Below are 15,446 nucleotides of genomic sequence, written 5' to 3' on the forward strand. Positions count from 1 at the left end.
CGGACTGGAACAGACGGGGATCAAACCACAGAGCTTCCCATTAGTAGATGAGCTGTTCTACGTCCTTAGCCGCAGCCAGGAGCCACAGGGGTGACTGCGGAATAAATGCTACCATTCATATCAATCCATAAGTTCTTTATCAAATGTCCACTGACATTTTTAAGAGTGCTACAGGAAAGCACACAAAACATTCATCAAATGCATGTCAAAATCATTTGGGGATTTTTTTTTCACCCATTTTGATGAGGTGATTTTATGTTGTTCCACCTAACTTCACTAACTCCCCATCTGCTCACCTCATTTTTCCTTCCAGTCTCTAACTTTGACTACCTTCACTGTTACCTGTTTCTTTTCGGTCTCTCCTTTTCTCTTTTTGCTGTTTCAGCTTCTCTGTCCTTCATCTGCAGTATTTGTGTTGTCACAGTATATACCAGAATATAAAATATACACACATCAGACAATAATTGTAAGACAATAAAAGTCCATCAGTTCCTTGGCTGGCAGCTACCGATATACCAGCGTACTGTGGCTCAGAAAGCTAATAATAATAAGTTAATAATGGCTAGTGATGTAGCTGATCTAGCTAACGTGTACTATTACCTATTTAGAGAACAAATATAGATAAGCAGACATTATTCAATTTACAGTATATAAAGTTTCTGCTGTGCAGCAGCATAAGTCATATTTGAGAATAACAAGGCATTCACAACGCCTCTGTGTGAGAGCAGTGTAACATCATCTTTTGTACTCTGTTATAGCCTTTTATCTTATATCTTGTGTTTTGACCTTGTTGTAAAGCCCTTTGGTGTACCTTCGGTTTTAAATGTGCTTTATAAATAAAGTTGTATTGTATTGTATCATGAGATCAAGAATAGTGGAATTAAAAGCTGTTTTCGTTCTGACCTGCAGTAGCTTCAATAAACAAAAAAACATTAATCAAACTATGTCAGAAAAAAATTATAATCAAATGCATGACTTTTGCTTCTGTTCTACTTAGTTTTAGGACTTGAAAGATTTAAGCCAATAGAGCAAATATTCTCTGTTTATTCAGTAGTTTGCTGGGAAAACACACACACGCAGATTCAGTGTCTGTAATTAATTTAACTATTTAAATTTTCAGCTTTTTCCTTTTAAACGAATTTAAAATGAAACAACACAAAACACTGCAAACCACAACACAATTAAATATAAATTATATGAAAACAAAAAGAAGATGCATATTCTCTGTCATATGGACCTGCATGAATAAACTTTCTGAATCCTTTATCATCTGCAACTGAAAATAGTTGTGGATGATTACTATACCTTTCTAATGTGACGTTGTTGTCCCTTGCTCTCTCTCTCTCTCTCCCTCCCGCTCTGTTCCTGTGCTACTGAGAGTGTAACTACGGCCACATATAAATAAAACCAGTTTTTTTGTTACATTAGTAATTTCTTTTGTCCATAATTTTATATTGTTGTTGATAATAAATTAATTAAAGCAACAAAACAACCTGAAGAGCCTTTTTAGTGAGCTGAGCTGAAAGAGCTGGTTCTCCAAAAAGAGCCGGAATTCCCATCACTAGTACTGAAAAAGAAAATATGTATATGATGTATATATATATTTGTTGGCGCAAACGTTGAAGCTGGAAAGAATAGTTGATGGTGAATCAGCTGGCCTCGCATCAGTTTGTTTGTAGTGTGTCTATCCAGAGCTTTTAGTCCTAAGCCCTAAAAACACAGCCATGTTGATAACAACAAAAGAATTCATACTAAAATAGTACAAAAAAATAAATGTAGAACTTCCAATAATGAAATGAGCGACAAAACCTAATCTGGGCCAGGAATTTTTACTTTTTGTCTGAAGTTACATTTTTGTCATGGTTAGCAGGGCAAACCATGTGGAATTATTGAAGGATTTTAGATGCTAAAAATGACAGCCTCAACATGGCATTTAATCTGTTATTAGACTCAGTTGGTTTCTCTCAAAATGTAAAAGAACCCACCCACCACTTTAATCACACTCTAGATCTTGTTTTAACATATGGCATAGAAACTGAACATTTAACAGTGTTTCCTGAAAACCCTCTCCTGTCTGATCATTTCCTGATAACATTTACATTTACAATAATTGATTACACAGCAGTGGAGAGTAGACTTTATCACAGTAGATGTCTTTCTGAAAGTGCTGCAACTAAATGTAAGAATATAATCCACCCACTGTTATCAGTTCTCTGACAACTCTGCAATAGTCGGCCTCATCACCTATGGGGATGACAAAGTAAATAAAACCAAGGAGCTGGTGGTAGACTTCAAACTTCTTCCACTGCAACCACTGAACATCCAAGGTATGGACATTGAGGCTGTAGACAGCTACAGGTAGCTTGGTGTTCATCTGAACAACAAACTGAACTAGACTCATAATTCTGAAGCCCTCTACAGGAAGGGGCAGAGCAGGCTGTACCTGCTGCAGAGACTCAGGTCGTTTGGAGTGAAGGGTCCACTCCTGAAGACCTTCTATGACTCTGTGGTGGCCTCAGCCATCTTTTATGGTGTGGTCTGCTGGGGCGGCAACATCTCTGCCGGGGTAAGGAAGAGACTGAATAGGCTGATCCGCAGGGCCAGCTCTGTTCTGCCCTCTGGACCCAGTGGAGGTGGTGAGTGACAGGAGAATGGTGGCTAAGCTGTCGTCCCTGTTGGACAACATCTCCCACCCATGCAGGAGACTCTGACAGCACTGAGCAGCTCCTTCAGTGGCTGCAGCACCGACTGTGTGGGACGGAGAGATTTCACAGGTCTTTCCTCCCCACTGCTGTCAGACTCCACAACAAAGACTTTTGCAGCTGATCAAACACATCCACACATGTGCAATAACACTAAGTGCAATACTCTTCTTTGGCATCGTTGTATTTTTACTCAGTTGTATATAGCATTTGTATTCTATTTTTATCCTATTGTATATAGTATTTTATTTTATTCTATTCTTTACGGTTGTGTACAGTATCTTATTCTTATTGTATTCCAGCGTTCTCTAATTTTTGCTATATGTCTTTGCACTGTCCACTTCCTGCTGTGACAAAGCAAATTTCCCACGTGTGGGACTAATAAAGGTTATCTTATCTTATTGATATCCATTTAGACTCTTTTTCTCAAATTGATCTTTCTGAGTTAACTTCAATAATTACTTCCTCCAAACCCTCAACTTGTCTTTTAGACCCCATTCCTACAAAACTGCTCAAAGAAGTCCTGCCATTAATTAATGCTTCAATCTTAAATATGATCAACTATCTCTAATAATCAGCTATGTACCACAGGCCTTCAAGCTGGCTGCAGTTAAACCTTTACTCAAAAAGCATCTCTAGACCCAGCAGTCTTAGCTAATTATAGGCCAATCTCCAACCTTCCTTTATATCAAACATCCTTGAAAGAGTAGTTGTCCAACAGCTAACAGATCATCTGCAGAGGAATGGTTTATTTGAAGAGTTTCAGTTAGTTGCCCCTCCCTGACCCTGGTTCTGCCGGAGGTTTCTTCCTGTTGAAAGGGAGTTTTTCCTTCCCACTGTTGCCAAAGTGCTGCTCATAGGGGGTCATATGATTGTTGGGGTACAATATAAAGTGCCTTGAGACGACTGTTGTTGTGATTTGGCGCTATATAATTAAAATGGAATTGAATTGAACACAGATGAACCAGCAACACACACCAGACAACACAGGGCTTATATACACAAAGAGACAAAGAGACACTGACCTTCAAAATAAAACAGGAACTCACACATTCAAAGAAACACAGACTTACACGGAGGGAACACACAGGCAGGGATGACTAACACTAAACTGAGGAAGAACTGAACCAAAACCAACGAGCTAGAAACCTCGACCAGAATATATTACAGTAATAGTTCATACTGTCACGGTTAGCAGGGCAAACCATGTGGAATTATTAAAGGACCCAAGATGCAGGCACTACTGATGTGAGGGAGCTTTATTTATGGAGAGGGAACATACAAAAAAGGTGAGGGTGGCAAAAACAGAACTGAGAAAGAACCGAACCAAAACCAACGAGCTAGAAACCTCGACCAGAATATATTACAATAATAGAAAACACAAAACGATGGGTCAAATGACCCAGGACCATGACAATTTTTTATCGTATTGCTATAGAAGAAATAAAGAAACATATGAGTTGACAGAACTATCAGAATCCTCACGTAATCGTCTAAACTAAAGACTCCAGCCAGCGTACATATGATGGTTTTTAGATTTGCTTGATACTCATTTACAAACATATTTGTTTAAGTTCATTGTGTCCCAGAAAGAGAAAAACAAATATTTTCTGAATATCTACAAAATATTTTGGAATACAAATTTATTGATGATCATTTGTTGCTATGGAGACCTTTAAGAACACCAAACAGTTTACACGAGCGCTACAGTTTATAATTGTGAACTGCAGTGACGGCTGCAGGTGCCTGTGGCGTCCCTGTTTTGTATTGTGCAGTCAGTTAACTCCACAAAGAGCACGAAACCTCAGAGCTGGATCGGCAGCAGGTCAGCTGAACACAGCCTGGCCGCAAAACAAACCAAACTACTGGAGCTCACAAAGTCTTTTTCTTTTTTCTTCACTGCTTTCCCACTGCACTTTTACACAGGACAAGGTTTAGAAGTTCGTCCTTTTAATAGTCCACTTTAACCCCTTGAACTAGTTATATTTTTGTTATTTATTATGTTTTGGAGTAATTCAACTTATCAGAAAATGTATTTTTTATTTAGATATTTTTTCCTCACAGTCTGATGACAACACCTGCAAACATATATGCATAGACGCTAAGGTTTGTCGGGACAGTGAGTAATTGTCCCATTTGATGTGGAACCACACAGATTTTTTCTCACTTATTGCCATATCCCATAAAGACACACAATATCCCAGATCACCATCGCCTATAGCTTAAACTTGTGAATAACTAAGAAATCACAAGCAATATGGATTTTAGGCACATAGAACAGAAATTCTCTGAAAACCTAATGGTTATATATGTATGTATTTTAAATCTAAAATATATGTATATGCTATAAATAAATATGCATGTCTAATACACAGATACACAGAAGGCTATGACTCAGTATATTTCATTAGACTAAATAAAAGCTTCCATAAATGTTTATTGTATTTACTTTTATCTGGGAAATATAATGGTGATAAAACATGAAGCACGACAGATTGAGTACATGCCAAACCTGTTGTGTGCAATTCTCAGTTCAATAAGGAAATGGTCAATGGCATTTGGACTGCTCTTATTTTTCTACTCTGAGCACTCAAAGCACTTTACACAACTTGGCTCAGTCACTCAATCACACCAGCACTTTGTCGAACTAAGTGCTTTCCACCTGACATTCACACACATTCACACTCAGAGAGATGGACGCATCGAAAAGCAATTTAGGGTTAGTGTCTTGCCCGAGGATATTTGGCTTTGCAGACTGTAAGGATGGAACCACCAACCTTCTAAATAGCAGATGACCTACTCTACCACCTGAGAGATTATTAGAAAGACATGAACACGATTTATTGATGTACAGAATTTAGATAGAGGTGTTTGGCAGTTAGACTTCGATGGCCGTCTTGGTGGAACGGAACCCCAGGGATAGGCCACAGGCATTAGGGGAGGACCCCGAGAATCTAGACGCTGGTGGTGGAGGTGAAGATGGAGGCTTGAATGGAGGTGATGGGGAGAAGGTGGTTTCACAAAGGTACCTGCAAAGGAGAATGACAGATTGACAGTGAGATTAAAAGTACGAGGCATGGAGGCTGCTCGGCCTGGGGAAGGCCGGCAGAAAGATGATAGGACTGGACCAGTGATGTCACAAACAGCTTGACAGCGTGGGAAAGTGGAAGTGATGCGAAGCTTAGATTTAGCTGGGAGCACCTGGGAGCAGACAAATGTGAGGCCATAGATCTTCCTTACTGAACTTGCACATAAGCTTCATTTTCAATTTATGGCATACAGCCTTTTCAAAATAAAACTACCCTGTCACTGCTGAATGAGCACTCACAACTCGCTAACAAACTGGATGAATCAGTATTAGTTTATTAGCGTCCTATTTGCTAAGACAATAAAGAGTTCCTGGTCTGTCTGACAAAGGGCAGCATTTTGGATCCAAACCATATAAAACTGCTGTTTTTCTTTCTAGCAGCAGCTTTATGGAAGGGACAGAATTTCACAGTTTTTGGTGATGAAAGCTTATAATGCTCAAAACTTTTTTCTTGTTCTTGTCCTGCGAATGAACTGAAAAATATATCATGAAACTTGAGTTTGGACTTGACCCCGTGTATTTCACGTTTAGCACTTTTGCAAAAATGAATAAGGGGAACTCATGGGGTGCTAATTTCCAGCTTGCATGTGGTAGATCTGGTAACAGTGGGATCCACATGAACCTTTTCCTGTTTGTGACAAAACAACACTGAATATATGATTCATCATATTTTGCAGACAAGGGCTTCAAATGCAGGTAATAAAGTCATAAGTTAAAAATAGATTCTGACACAGGATCCATTTATTATCAGGCTAGATGTGGTTTAAGCTAGATATTAGGCTCATGTGGTTATTTTTAATCTTAGCAAAATAAATTTGTACAAATATTTTTTATTGTAATTATTTATTAATTTTTATTGCATGATTTGTATAGAAGACAAATACCACTAAGGTCTTACCTTATGTATATAAGGACTTATTGGTGCTTTTAATAAAAGGGTGGGGATTCAAATGCGTCAGTTCTCCACTATTTAGTGAGTGAGTCAACATTCCTCTTTTTATTAAAGAAGTATTCAAAGGAATGTTGAGCAACCAGTTTCTGCAGGCTTAATAGAATAATAGGAGGCTGAACCAAAGGAACTTTAATAAAACCGTGCATTATCCAGTCGGGTTTTTCCTGTACAGACTTTAGACTGTGCCAGGACCAACCCTGCATTCACTGCGTAAGCCAGGTATTATACCACCCATGAAATTCTGCAGCAATATTTCAAGGTTCTCTTCGTCACAGATTAGTCAGTAGAAGGGGGGGGGGGGGGGGGGGGGGTTACTGCAGCCGCTTTGCTGTGAGCAGAGTCGGGCAGAGTGTGAACCAGTAATACATGACTAGTAGTGACATTAAATCAAAGTTATCCTTGAACTGCAATATCATATGATCTTATTAAGGACTCATAAATAACAACCTCTGACAAATTTTCTCTTTATGTTTCATGTGACTGAAAAAAACAACAACCAATAAATAATTTTGGCCAATATATCATCAAATGTGAGTATCGGTCTTTCATACTCTACAAACAATACTCCCACACGTTCTTTCATTGTTTGCACTGAAGCAAAATCTTACTGAACTAACAGGTCGAGCATGAAAAAAACAAATTCAATCATACAATAATAAAAATTAATATATACGAATAGCTCTGTTTTTAAATACATTACAAAAAATGAAATATGCACTGAAGTGACCCTCCTGTCATACTGACTTTGTTATTTTCTCTGTAGAAGATGTGCAGATATTAAGGTTGTGCAACTACTGCAGTGTGTGGACTGTTGCTTTTAAAGATTAAAGATTAATTCTGGACATCACTGTTATTAAAGGTGGGTTGATTGCCCTCTCTGCCACTCCACACCGGTCGTTGCTGCTCCCCTCAGGATGTGGGCGCTTGCTGGTTGTGGGCCACCTGGCTGGGTGTTTTGGCAATGTTGCTGGGGTTGTTCATACACACTCTCATGCTCTCGCTCTCTTTCTGTTCCATTTCTTTTCCTATTCCTCCAGCTTCTTCTCCTCTTTTGCCAAGCTGGCCTTCACCAGCCCGCTCCGGCATGCTAGCCACTCTGATAAAAATGTGAGTAATAAAATTAAATCAAAAGTGTGTTTGGAACAACAAAGCATTCAGACCATGCTGCCCCACATGAGAGGTTATTTAAAAATCAATCAATAAATCAACTGATGCCCACAGAGTCCAGCAGCTGACAACACAAAGCATGTGAAAAATACTTCAAAGGACTGGAGATGCAAATGAGCTTCCGCCCAACTCTGGTACTGTGTATCAAATGGCAGCATTAATGCGAGCGTTGTACATGGCCCCTTTTCAAATAAAGAAATAAATACAAGCTATACTACTAAAGTATCACGTTTATTATTAAAATACATGATAACTGGGTAAACTTATCTGGCTGATATCATTTCAACATTAAACAAATATTGTTGGGTTTTCCTTTAGAACAGGGGTGGGGAGCTCCAGGCCTCGGGGCCCGGTGTCCTGCAGGTTTTAGATGTCCTTGATCCAACACAGCTGATTTAAACAGATAAATGACCTCCTCAACATGTCTTGAAGTTCTCCAGAGGCCTGGTAACGAACTAATCATGTGATTCAGGCGTGTTGACCCAAGGTGAGATCTAAAACCTGCAGGACACCGTCCCTCGAGGCCTGGAGTTCCCCACCCCTGCTTTTGAAGCCCACTGTCACAGTCCTCAGTCTGTGACCTGCTTTTTGTCTTTGGACTTTTGATTTTTGCTTATTTAATATTGTGAGGTAAAGATTCTGTTCCTTGTGTTGGTTGTTTCATATTTGTTGTCTTAGGTCATGCATCCATGTACAGTCATGTCTCTCTGGTTGTCTATATTTTCAGTGTGTCCCTCGCTCTCTCTGTTTACTTGTGCAGCTGTGTTTCCCGGGTGTTCTGTCTCTGCTCCGATTCCCTTGTGTGGATATATGTGTCCTTGTGTTCCTTGCCACGATCTCCCTCATCCTCCATCTGGTTAGTGTATCTCACTTTAGGTGTCTTATGTCTTCTTTGGTTTATGTACTTGGGAATTCAGCAAGAAAGCTGCATTGAAGGTTAGTTCTGCCTGTGAGTCCTGCATCTTTGGATCCATTTCTGCCTGCCTCACACAGCAATATATGACACTCAGCAGTGTTTTGTAAAAATAAACCATGAACATAATAATTGCCTTGACCTAGAATTCAGTGAAAAAGAACTGGTTGAGTGTGTGAAAGTTTTATTTGTCATGCAGTTAGAACAACTATTTTTGTGTTTATAGGTGTGCCCAAAGAAATACACCCTAATACACTTTGATATGACAGTGAAGCCAGTGTTCTTTGTGTTCAAGCTCCAGAAGTTTCAGTAACATAACAACGGCAGCAACAAATAGAATGAGAGTAGGAACAGAATGCAATACGAGGCAAGTTATTTAAAGTCTATGATCTCCTTAAAATAGTATCTCCACATTGTAACAATGTAAAACCTAAAGTTTGGAACACAGACAGACAAAAATGGAAAAAGTGGAGAACGAGAAGGAGAAAAGGAGAAACTCGTGACAGCTCAGTGGACAGCCTTCTTTTCAGCATTGGGGGATTTTGACAAACTGTCCTTTGTGCACCAGGCGTGCATAAATGACTCCTGTTGAGGAAATGTTTTCTTTTTCAGTTACGCTGAAGGGAGTAATGTTTCAGAGACACCACATCGCTGTTTGCATTAAAGGGTGCAGCCGCTTCTGGCGTCACATGAGTGACGGCTTAGGAGCGAAAACATAGATAGACATAAATAGACATAAAGACATAAATAGACGCTGTTGTTGCGCAAATCGGATGATGTATGCCCAACATAACACACCTTTGCTCAAGGAAATATTCTCAAGTGTTTGCTGGTGATTGTCTCAAGTGTTTGCTGGTGATTGTCTCAAGTGTTTGCTGGTGATTGTCTCAACTCACGTTGCTTTGTTGCATCAGCAAGCTTGTAGTTTTTTAATCTGTATTAAATCATAAATATGAAGCAAACAGAATGAAGCTAACCCTATAGCAGAAAGAGATACAGTACTGTGCAAAAGTCTTGAGCCACCCCTGATTTCTTTATATTTTGCTCCCAAGCAGCCAGACTTTAGTCTTTAGTTAGTCCTGAGCAGCAGTGCTGCTGCTTTCTGAAGATCTTTCAAAGTTCTTCTTTGTGCATTGGTGGGTTTTTTTCAGTTTCTAGCCTTTTACCTGACAATTGTGTGTGTGTGTGTGTGTGAGAGAGAGAGAGTGTGTGTGTGTGTTTGTGTGTGCGTAGTGCGTGTGTTAAGCCACTTAAACTGACTTGCGAAGCATTCAAGCACAAAGGTTCCCAACGTTAGTGTTGTGTCTGTAGGACCCATTTTAAGTGATATCTTTTCTTTTCTTTAGCACAGTATTGTATAACAGCACTACTTAAGTTTACTGCAAACTTTAGCAAATTTTGTAAAGTAAATAAACTCACAAAACTTTTTTTTTTACATTTGTACAACTCATCCGTAATACTGGCCAGTATAACGCTGACAGTTTTCCTACTGATTTGACATTTTCTGACCCACATCACCACCTTCCTCTCACATAGGCAGCCTGTATCCCATGTTAATGAAGTAGGCTACATACTGTTAGAGCCTTGTTGTCACTACAGCTATATGATTTTTTTAAACAATAATAGTTCAATCAGTTTTGAACTGAAATTGTATTCGTATACCAGTCCAAGATGCGGAAAACTGTGAAGTAACCAGTCAACCAACCAAGTAGAAGTACTTGACGATAGTGAGAAAGAAGAGCTCTTTTACCTACAGACCGAGGCTCAGGGAGAGGCAGCAATCCGTCATGTCATTTAGTGGCTGAGGGGAAACCGATGAACCATGAAACACAGAACAAACAGGACAAAACATACACCACCGGAGAGGGTGGACAAAAGAAAATGGTATGCAATTAAATGAATGAGGAGTGAAAAGAAGGGGTGGAGGAGAAGTCATAGGAAACTTGAACCTATAGCAGCCTAATAAGTCATGGTTAAGCATCATTTGAGCTTGTAATTCTAATCATAAAATAAAAACTAAAGTCTAATCTGAAAAGTAGAGAGGCTGTTTGTGTCCTGAACCCAGGCTGGGAACCGATTCCACAGGAGAGGGGCCTGACAACTGAACGCTCTGCCTCCCATTTAGCTTTGGAACAGGCAACGTGCTGGACTGAGAAAGAAGCTGCTTTGATCACAAGTACATTACAGTTTTTCTCAATCAATTTGGTTCAGCTCTCACAGCAGAAAAGTCCTTCTCACCAATCTTCATTCAGTTCTCAAAACAGTCAGAGTCAAACAGTCTGTCACATTTGTCAAAATGAAAAGTCAATCACTTCACCACCCTTTGAAGTCTGAGTCATCTAAACATTTAGATTTTGACTCAAAACCCAACTGACTCTGGAAAGAATTCAGCTAAAATGTGGCACTAGAAGGAAGCAGGAACTCAAACAACCAGTCATTACAAACAAGCTTTGTAAAAGAGCATCCCTGAAAGCATGACACACCTGACCCTGACGATGGTCTACAGCAACAGAAGACCGCACTGAGGAACAGGAAGAGGAATCTAAGGCTACATGTAATACCGACTCACCAACATTAAACAACAGAAGACTGAAAAACACTCTGATAGACTCCACAAACACCAGATCTCAGTCCAGTAGAGCATCCTTGGGATGTGCTTGAAAAGGAAATTTGGAGAGCAGCTAAAGTAATTTGACTGAAAACATTAGTGCAATGCTAGTGTCATGATTCACATGACGTATACACACGACACGGACTTGACATGGAGACATGACTGACTGAATATGAACCATGGAACACAGAGAGGACGCAGTGACTGAAACGAGAAGCTAAAAAACAACAAATTTAACATGACCAGAAAACCATCAAGAGAGCTCAAAACTGTGAACAACAGTAATCAGACACAAAACACTGGGTTGCAGAGTCAGTGCAGTGACAGCTGGACAGTAGTCAGGAAAGTGAGCGATTTTGAACTGTACCTGACAAAAGTGCAAACTGTTTGGATGAGTTGTGAGATTCAAGTGAGGAGTGCATCGACAGGCTAACATTTTCATAGTGAAGTCTGTGTAGAAACAATATCAATGTAATGTGCAATAGCAACAGCAATGTGTGTAAACCCAATGACAATGTCTAATGTGGGCGAGGAAATACTCTACTGATTTGTAGGGGTGGGGGGAAAATGGATACTGTGTAGCATGGTGATATTTTGTTTGCTAATAATGTATCAATACAGGGACAGCAGAAATTGATATTTTGTTACAAAAATGTTTTTGTGCTCTGACTTCAGAGCATGTTGATCCTTTTTCTGAGCAAGAATCCTGACATTCCTTCACTGTCCAAATGTGACAGTTTACTTATTTTAATTTAAGACATGTTTTATTTTAATTAAGTTTAAAACTTTTTTATTTAATGTAAAATTATATTTTGTTTTAATTTACTTTCAAACTCTTCAGTTGCTGAAGGGGCTGCATAGTTTTCATAAACTGCATAGTTCAGAATAGCTATAATTGTACCAGATGGTTGATTCAGTTAAGTTGGACTAGACTGTAATACAAACCGTTCAGTTTGTCAACAATCAAACTGAAATGAGAGAAAGACTGAGTGTGAGACTTTGATATTAGATAAAATGAATATTAATAAAGTTTACCTTTATGTACAGAATCTGAATATCGCAAAATATTTTAAAAAATTGCAATAATATCGTATCGTGCGTTAAGTATTGTGATAATATCGTATCGTGGGATGTATGGTGATTCCCACCTCTACTGATTTGAGAACTGCATCATGGCAGTGGATTACAATTGCATTTCTGCTGAGAGAACTGAGCCAGACGATCAAGAAAACTGTAATCCACAATAGCTATCAAGATGCCCAACATGTGCAGCTCAGGAAACTTCTCTTTTCTTTTTGTTCTTTTTTCTCTCTTTTTTTCCTGCTAGGGAATAAAATGCTGTTCTGTCAGATCAGAGGGATCAGAATTGATAAGTGTCTAATGATTCAGATTCCATGATCAGTATCACTTATCAATTCAATTTCTTGTTAATTCTCAATAGGTCCGTTTTGGGAGCCACCACCATTGCTAAGCAGCATATCAAAGTCTGGGTGCAGTTTCCCGCCACCTCTCTGGGAACATCTCAGGCCCTCCAAGGTATGGAGGCCTATCTCCCCCCACCAGTCCCCCTGCCAGTGGCAGACACTCTCAGACATCGGTGCGTTAGTGGTTCTTTGTGTCCGGGGATGGGCGTCCAGGTACGCACCGGCTCACTCCTGGTGGCTGCTTGTCGGGGCCTGGAGCCTGGGGCTCGCTCGGGCCCCTTCGGGGGTGGGGAGCCCTCGGCCTCTCGGGCTGGGGCTCGGTCACTCTGGCACAGCTGGCTGCCGGCGGAGCTCACGGGCACGTCACTGCAATGTCACATGAAGATTCATCCGGCAGATTTAGTGTTGACTGACAATTGACAGTGATAGCGGACATCATCATCACTATTACAACAATCCTCTCCACACAGACAAGCATAAACACACTCGACTATCACTAAATCAAATTTAACATGCATACACAAACACGATTTAGAGAGAACATCTGCACATGCCCAGTACGGATCGGGTAGACCCGATTTGTACAGTCCAACTTTGCACATGCCCAGTACAGATCAGGGAGTCCTGATCTGTAACTATCTTTTTTTTCGCTTTTGTCTAAATTACATTGAAATGTTTCATAATTGCAAACATTTTAAGAGATACTTATTATTGTTAACATCTGAACAGATACTCTGACCTGTAACTATCGTAAAATGCTTCGAGTGGAAGAAGACGTCTTTCGCAAATGCGTGGCACGGATCGGGTTTCCAGTATGGATCGGGTAGTGACAGTCACATTGGCTGGATTTTGTGTGCTGTGCCTTTAAGAGTCTCTGCAGGTCCTTCCTGATTGGAGAGCTGGCAGCTGCTGATTGGTTCCATGATCAAGTGCCTGTTTTAAAAACGATCTCCAGCAGTTGTCTCCCAGCAGCAACCCATCCTGGGCCTCCAAACTAATTGTAACAAACCTTTCTGTGAGATTTCTGAGAATTGCTAAGTTTTTTACATAGTGTGTAGATACGTTTCATTTGTAAATAGGCACTGAAGCAGAAGGGCTGAACGGCCTTATTATTTTCTGTACTTTTTTCTCTTGTTTATTTAATTAGGGAGTTAAAGGTAGCGCTTGTCTTTTCTTTGGTTTTTGTTTCACCCAGGGTTTAGATAGCACCTCCCTTTTTGTTTTGTTTGTTATTTTGGCCTTTGTTCAACCCAGAGTTAAAGCTTTCAGTTTAGTAACAATAAAACTGTCTTAATTGTAAATTGGTGTCTGGGTATGGTTTTGGGACCAGGGCGGGGTCACCTTCCCTTTAAACCCTTGTGCTGTACCCCTAGACCGGGACATAACAGTAACGTCCAGTCTAGTAAGTGAATTAATGAAATCCATTCTGCGTGCTTCCAGCTTTGTATTACACCTTTGCTTCTTCTACATGACAAGAAGGAGGGTGTAATAGTGATTGTTGTATACAGGGTGAAATATTTTTCCACTGAGGGGCAGTATTGGTTCACTGCTGAAACACTAAGTCTGGGTCATTTAATTGAATAATTAAATTTCGTGACTTATTCACTTGCACAACTAAATAAATGCTACAGAATAGTCAGTTCAGTTTGCTTCACCATCATCTTCTTCTTTACGCTGCTCACCACAGCAGATCATGTGCCTCTATTTCACCCTATCACAGCATCCTCCTCTTCATAGTACCTATCCAAGTATATTCCAGTGAAATACCAAATTCCAAACGTTAACTCTTAAACATCGAGATAAATGTATATGAATGTTTGTGTAAACCGTTGGTTTTGTGTGAATGTTTAAAGCAGTAAGTGAAAGTTAGAGCAATGTGTTTCTTTTCTCAAAGAACATATACAACATTTAAAAGAAGACAAAGTAAAATAATTGCAAAATATCTCATAGAAGACATTGTGGAATGATTCACTTGAACAAACACAGAGATAATACTATAGAAATACAGAAAGGATCAGTATTAATAAATGAGACTAAATACTCATCAATTGTATGCTATTCAAGGTAGAATTTTATATGTGTGTGTGTGTGTGTGTGTGTGTGTGGGTGCGTGTGTGTGTGTGTTAGTTGCGTGGGTGTGTAGAGGGTGTGTGCAACTCTAAGTGGGCAGAATGCAAACAAAGATTTCTCTTAGGTTACACACATACACGCACACACACACACACACACACACATACACACATGCAAACACATTTTTTCCGTATCAAGAAAAGCTGCGTTATGACCCAGCTGAGTGTTACTCAGCTCTGTGGATGTTCATGGAGTGTTAATTTATCTAAAGTGTGCAACACTGATGTTAGTGTGTCATTAGTGTCATTTCTGGGTCCAAACAAACCAACATGCTGGTGGATAAAAGGTTAACACAGCAGTTTGTCAATATGGAGTTCAAACAAAGTACTTTAAACTTTAAAATGACTTCAATCGTATTTAACATTTGAAATATGATGGAAACAGAAAGGCACCAACACAGCAGGTTTAAATCCCGTTTTATGGCAGCCATTAATCAAATGTGAGGCTGTTGTTTTCTTT

At 39.6% G+C, this 15,446-nt stretch overlaps 1 protein-coding gene across 1 annotated transcript in view; it reads right to left on the reverse strand.

The window, feature by feature from the left end:
* The window catches only part of LOC146492474 (uncharacterized), a 233,236-nt gene that overhangs the window by 130,546 nt on the left and 87,244 nt on the right, over positions 1-15,446 (reverse strand). The window lies entirely within an intron of this gene.

This window comes from Neolamprologus multifasciatus, chromosome 22 (assembly GCF_963576455.1).
Source record: "Neolamprologus multifasciatus chromosome 22, fNeoMul1.2, whole genome shotgun sequence".
In the NCBI taxonomy this organism is placed as follows: Eukaryota; Metazoa; Chordata; class Actinopteri; order Cichliformes; family Cichlidae; genus Neolamprologus; species Neolamprologus multifasciatus.